Source organism: Limulus polyphemus, unplaced genomic scaffold (assembly GCF_000517525.1).
Source record: "Limulus polyphemus unplaced genomic scaffold, Limulus_polyphemus-2.1.2 Scaffold1371, whole genome shotgun sequence".
NCBI lineage: Eukaryota > Metazoa > Arthropoda > Merostomata > Xiphosura > Limulidae > Limulus > Limulus polyphemus.
The window spans coordinates 251,860-258,853 of record NW_013666981.1 but is presented as its reverse complement, the minus strand read 5'-3'; the positions used below and the strand labels follow the sequence as shown (position 1 = coordinate 258,853).

The 6,994-nt window shown below is 35.0% G+C and overlaps 1 protein-coding gene across 3 annotated transcripts in view; it reads right to left on the bottom strand.

Annotated features, from left to right (window-relative positions):
* Nucleotides 1–6,994, bottom strand: part of LOC106463303 (beta-1,3-galactosyltransferase 5-like) — a 38,194-nt gene that overhangs the window by 9,446 nt on the left and 21,754 nt on the right. Inside the window, exon 1 of one of the 3 annotated variants that reach the window (XM_022390757.1) lies at nucleotides 4,436–4,591. The exons of 1 other annotated variant lie outside the window; for it this stretch is intronic. The gene's annotated coding sequence lies outside the window, so the exon portion shown is untranslated. Of the gene's footprint in view, nucleotides 1–2,224; nucleotides 2,310–4,435; nucleotides 4,592–6,994 lie in introns of those variants that run through there. One more of the 3 variants, XM_022390760.1, reaches the window with a different exon arrangement.

The window sequence follows — 6,994 nt, the reverse complement described above, 5'->3', positions numbered from 1 at the left end:
ATACCAGTGTGTGTGTGTGTGTGTGTGTGTGTGTGTGTGTGTGTGTATATATATATGTACGTGCAACTTAGGCATATGCAACAATGCTAAAGTTACGCCAAAACAACCGAAAACAAACATCTGGCTTAGTGACAATAGTATGACGTGCTTACAGTAATGACGTATTTCTGACGTTACCGCGGGAACAGAAAACGATCGCAGTGTTTAAACGTTGATGTTGCGGTACTTTTCAAAATGATGTAAATAGCTTCTGTCGGTTATAAATACCGACCCAATGACAGATGTTGAGTTCTAGAACGAGTTGACCTGTCACAGTTCCAAAAGTAACAAAATCGTAGACCAAAAACAGAAGACGAAAATTGTGTCACGTGCCATTGGAAGTTCAAACTTAAAAGCTCGTACATAATTCGAAGTTATCTTGTACACAATGAAGAAACAATACTCAATCTGCCTTAATTCATGCATATACGTACTGTTTACTTTAAAATTTAAAGTGACACGAAAATTAAAAAAAGCAATGACAAACTCATCAGTTTGTCGTTTATAAGTACCGTAAAAAGCTTCGAATCAATGCCTGTATAATATTCTAAAGTACTGAGTGGTTCAATAGTTAATCGCTCCAGAGATGTTTACTAATTCGTTTTAACTTGCTCCATATTCAAGTACGAGTGCCTAGTGGTAAACAAACACAATTTATCTAAAAAGAGTAGCTGACCTTTGGAATGAGTTGCTTTCGAACGTACGTGTAAGGGAGGGCTGGATAAATATCTGAATAATAAGGGTTAGTTTTGAGTTTCATTTAGTAGATGGGATAGCCTAGATGGAACTTCTTTACCTGCGTGTAGTAAATCTTACTTTGGGCCTCCTAACATGTTAAACCTTCTAGACGACGCTGTGCGTCTCACTGGTGTCTTATACGGGACGGAAATGTATTACGTGCATGTGTGTGGATAGGGGCTTTAAGTACCACAGACAATAGGAAGAGTGCGCTGTCTGAAAAGTTTGAAAACCACTATTCTCAAACACCTAGTTTTCATGCTACAAATCACGCATCCACAGTAAATCATCCAACTTTTGGACCACCCTATATAACTTGCAAATGATATGATAAAATATACTTCGTTCACCAACTGACTTTAACGAAATCCAATCTTAACAATCGGAAATTAAGTTCTTAAAATAAATGTGCTTATTAATATTAATTAAGAAACAGCAAAAATAAATACAGCTTATGTAGTTCAGTGAATGAACACTAATGTTAAAGATTTATTCTCGAAACATTTAACTCCTTGTCTTGTTTAATTTCTTATAATCAAGTCTTTATCATGACTAATGGACTATAAAAAAAACCAAAAAAACAGCAGAAGTGTGGACTTATTTCACTAACTTAGTTTTAGGCTATAATTGAAACTAATTTTCTCCTGCAAGTAAACTGTCACAAAAATAACATATTTTCAAACATGAATAAAAGCTGAGATTTTGTACTTTTATTTTAGTAACTTGTGCCAGTTAGGGCAGTTTTTCAAGAACAATTGACGATGATGGATTTTGTAAAAATTACCTACAATATTATTATTAATATTACGTACTAATTTAGATATTTATTCAATTGATACAGGAATTAGTTTATTTTCCCTATGTCAAGGTTATTTTAACTTAGAGCTCTCAATCATTTTTCTCACTGAATATTATCCTGTTTAATTTAATTTCAAAGTTATAAAAGATGATGTTTGATAGATGGCAACTGGCATTATTCCAACTGTAGAAGTAACGGTGCACGTGGACCTTGTTAAAAACTTGGTATTATTACGTCAGAAACTTAGCATAGACACATCATCCCTATTCTAACCAATGTTAACTTGATTTTTTTAAGTTACGTGGATCACTTTCTAAAACAAAATTGACATTACCAACACATGGTAAAAAAAAAGCATTTCCAAAAATTTAGCACAGCTTTAACACACGTTACAAATATGGGTTAAACTTTCAACATATGTTTTAATCCTAGTCATTGTTATAACACACACACACAAATTCTGAAACCTTCACAGGAAGAACCTGGCTAAGATCTTTGTTTAAACGCATGATAACTCATACCGGTAAAATACAAAGGTCAGAAAGAAACTGTTCTTTCTAAGTATATATAGCCTGATAAAGGTACACTGAACCTGGAGAATACAAGTCTATTTTTTTTACAATAAGACACTATCAAGATATTCTTTACCCAATGGCAGAAGCTAGAACTTCACACTACGTCGCTGGTAGACATATGCAGAAGCTAGAGCTTCACACTACGTAGCTGGTAGACATATGCATAAGCTAGAGTTTCACACTACGTAGCTGGTAGATATATGCAGAAGCTAGAACTTCACACTACGTAGCTGGTAGACATATGCAGAAGCTAGAACTTCACACTACGTAGCTGGTAGACATATGCAGAAGCTAGAACTTCACACTACGTTGCTGGTAGACATATGCAGAAGCTAGAACTTCACACTACGTAGCTGGTAGACATATGCAGAAGCTAGAGCTTCACACTACGTAGCTGGTAGACATATGCAGAAGCTAGAGCTTCACACTATGTAATTAGTACACAAAAGCAGTATTCAGAATTTCACACTATATAGCTGATGCATTAACCCTTGTGCATGGGTGGAGTTCAAAGTGTACAAACCATCACCTTTTACAGAGTGCCATTCAATATTTTATATTTAATGTCAGAGTTAAACTATTTGTGGTAGAGGAAAGTAAATACCAGATACAATATACAGAGATGCTGAAAAAAATATAGGTATGAACGTTTGGAAATCCAATACGGAAACTGTACGATGAACAAAAGTTGTTTGTTGTTGTTTTTTTCAGATGAACATCACCTTGCACTGAAACTTGTAAGAGTCCGAGTCAAACTAGCAATGCCAATTCACAGACGTCTCTTCAGTACAAACATCTTCTTGACTCATCTGATTTTTCATGTACAACAGACTTCTACAATTTACTAAAAGCTTGCCACATTTTGTATAGAAACACATAATAAATTCAGAATTATAGTCGATATTTCGTCTCCAGTATAGGATCAGTCTAATGTACCAAGCCCTTGCATATCCGGTAAATACAGAAGTTATAATTTCACACTACGTAGCTGGTGCATTAATATATAAATTAAAATTTTACACTACTTAACAAGAATTAATAACATTAAAGGTTGCGAATCCTAACTGTTTGCAGGCCATTTTTTGGAACTCCTTTGCAAATGATATGTGGATAAAATATGCTTATTAAAATATTACAATATGGAAGATAACTGATCATCATCATATCCAAAGTTTAATATTTAAAGTATTCTTAGTGCAGAAAAGTAGATATTAAAACCTAATTTGTGCATGCAAAAAATGGAATGTCACTTATTAGTATTAACAAGGGAGTTGGAAGAATACTTATATTTGTAAGAAATTAAATGAACTTGAGTGACCGTAAAGAACAATGTGTACGCCTTACTCTATCCAGCACCAACGAGGACTTTCCCCACTACCAGAGGGCATCAAGAGTATAAGAAAAAACAAATTAATTAATTTCAGCTTTAAAATATATATTTTTTACTTTATTTTGTTATTAACTTCCCCACTTTTGACTATTATATGATAATGTTTTTAAGTTTAATAATTTGATTCTAAAGTATCTATTGTCATTAACCATACACATCCAATTCCGGTGTCAATGTCACTAGCCTTATGCTTTGCGAAGCAACACCATTAAACTACTTACAATCCTTCCTAAGCCATGTTGCGAATGGTTAATTTCGCGCTTGGGTTCTGCATTGTTAATGTAATTTCAAGGCTAAGAGTAACAGTACCGTCTGTGCAAAAATCACGCCCATAATAATTTACATGGAGTATATAAAATGTTACATTTTCTAGGTTCAGCTATAGTTTATTTACGTTTGAATTGGGTGAGAAAAATTTTTAGATTCGAAACTTTTTCTGTGTCTCAATGTTTCATAAAAACATGTTGTTGTTTTTTTGTAAAATAAATAGCTGCATGTAAATATATAACTTAGTATTACTATTAACAAAGCTAACACTAACAGTGTATATCAAAGATCATAGCACAGCCCGTAAGAAATGAAAAGTAGATCGAAAATTATCTAAATTCTAAGTTTTATTAATGAAATAGATGAACTATCTACTAATAGTAATAATAATACTATCTAGCCCATTCTAAACTAGAATTTTGAAATAACAAAGAACTACATTTCATTAGGCCTAGTTATGCCTAAACACGTTTCGAGAAAGATCAGATCATACTCATGATCTGTCATTTCCTTTTCTCAAGTATTGATAATTCTACTGTACAACTTAAGTAATGAAACCTGTGTACTCATTGTCTGTGACTGTCTAGCTATTAAAATAAAGTTCAGTATTTGCACATGATTACGTACCTGACCGGGAACAGCAGGGCGTGAAAAACTTAGAAAAGCCAACGCTACACAGACTCCTAGGAGGAGTCCTACAGCCGCAGAGACGCATATACTTCCATACGTCTATACAACGAACAGCATAACCCCCTTCCTTTTCGCTCACCATGGCTACTGCACATATCCTAGCGCCTGCGCAATACGTAACTGCAGGGACTGGATGGTTCTGCCGCTAGGTGCATGTACCTCTACATTGTAGCTTTGGTCAACAGCGGTTAGTGTAGCGTGGTAGGACAGTCTCCAGCGCAAAGTTAAGAATTTGAACAAAAAGTCCCAGAAAACTGTAAGCAGTTGCAACCTCTTCGTGTTTTTAAATACTATTTTTTTAATATTCCACGAATAAAAAAACTGTCTCCTCTGCGTTTGTATTGCTTCTTATGTTAAGACTATCGATTGTTTATAATGAGTAGAATATGATTTCTGATACAGCTTGCGCAAACACACAATTACGAAATATACCAATAATTATTTCAATGTATGCTAAATTAAAAATACAGTTGTTGATAAACTAACCAAATTCACAACACGAGAGATACATTAGTAAGTCCATTGGGATAACAAATTATTTCACATTAATTTTCTAAGAGCAAGAGAAATATTGCAATATTCTGTGAATATATACATGACTAATATAAACGTGATGCATCATGTGAAGCAATCCATTTATGACTGAAAATATTGCGAAACTCACCAAGAAATAATAGCGAGAGCTTTTTATAACTAAATTATTTCATAATATTAAGTGTGACTGAAGTAAACTGGCTATCTTAATTTCTGAGCTCGCTGAGGCAAAAAAAAATTAATAAATCAGTCAAAATACCCAACTTGATATTAAAATTGAATAAAATATTAGGTAAGAGGTGCTTTTCGATTCCGCTTGAGATAATAAATAAATAAATAACTTTGTTTTATAGTTAGAAAGTTAATTCGATTCCGTAATCCTCATAGTGGATTGAGGGTAAGTTTACGAACTTACGAAGTCGGGGTTCAATTCCTCGCCGTGGCCAGAGAGCAGATTTATATATATCGATTAAGTGATTTGACAATAAGTGTTTTGGAGACCCTTTTAATAGTGTAAGGAGCTTCTGTGTATCATACTTATATAAATCTTCATGGCCCTGCGATTATACAATGAAAAAATACGAACAGGCGCACTTATAAGTTCATCACCTCGAACTCCTAGTGCTGAGATAAGTAATTATATACACAAATAGCCAATAAGTTATCCCTCATGTTTTACTATAAAAGTAAAACATAACCTTATTGGTTAATCAATAACCTAATAGAAAGTTTACGAAACGAGTTATATGTGTCGCCTTCTAGCTAAATGTCTCGAATATGAATTCTATTTAACCTGTTTAACATTTATCACTTGTTTCTGCTCACCAAATTTCACAATTATGAAAATGAGAAAATAGACGCTAATATCTTTACCCTAATATTCATATTTTAAGCACTTTTGGGCCGTTAGTGTGTTATAAAGCCCGCAATTCGATTAGAGTATCCCGAGTGTTGATGGTGAGTACTGTTGACTAACTGCATCATTCTCTTTAGTCTATCAGTTCAAATTTAGGAAGGGCGAGAGCAGATAACCCTTGTGCGGCTTATTGGTGGCAAGTAGGTGATATTAATATCCCTATAACATAACAAACTAAAAATATTAGCAGCAAAGGAATAAAGAAACGTCGATTGAGTGGAGAGAAGTTTAGAAAAATGCCCAAATATTCTAATCACGATTATCAATTATTGTTTGAAGGTTTTGGAAATGAGACTTCAATTCAAATTTGGCAAAAAAAATAAAATAATAATTTCTGTTGTGTTGGTATGTCTATGATTGCTTGGCGTTTTCAATATTATGTTCACTTTTAAGAAGGGCCAGAGCGTGGCCTTATTGTTAGCGAACCGGGCTGAGGATCCAAATGTCAGTGGTTCGTGCAAAAAATAATATAATATTGCGTTCGGGTCCGAGAGCTCGTTCTAAGATTTGTTTGTTTATTTTTGAATTTCGTGAAAGCTACACGAGTGCTATCTGCGCCAGCCGTTCCTAATTTAGCAGTGTAAGACTAGAGGGAAGGCAGCTAGTCATCACCACCCACCGCCAACTCTTGGGCTAATCTTTTATCAACAAATAGTAAGATTCACCACCACATTATGACGCCCCCACGTTGGCGGGTGCTGTTGGTTATCTGCCATCCCTCTTGTCTATCGGTTCAATATTAGGGAAAGCTAGCGCCGATAAACGCTGTGTGGCTTTTCGTGAATATTCGAAACCTAAACAAAACTTTGCTAAAAACCAAGAAACCCAACTGCAAAATGTTGTATTGCTAGAGGGAGCGCGAGTTGGTCCTGTGGTACAGCTCTAGTGCTGTATTGTTAGAGGGAGCGCGAGTTGGTCCTGTGGTACAGCTCTAGTGCTGTATTGTTAGAGGGAGCACGAGCTGGTCCTGTGGTACAGCTCTAGTGCTGTATTGTTAGAGGGAGCACGAGTTGGTCCTGTGGTACACAACTCTGGTGTTGTATTGC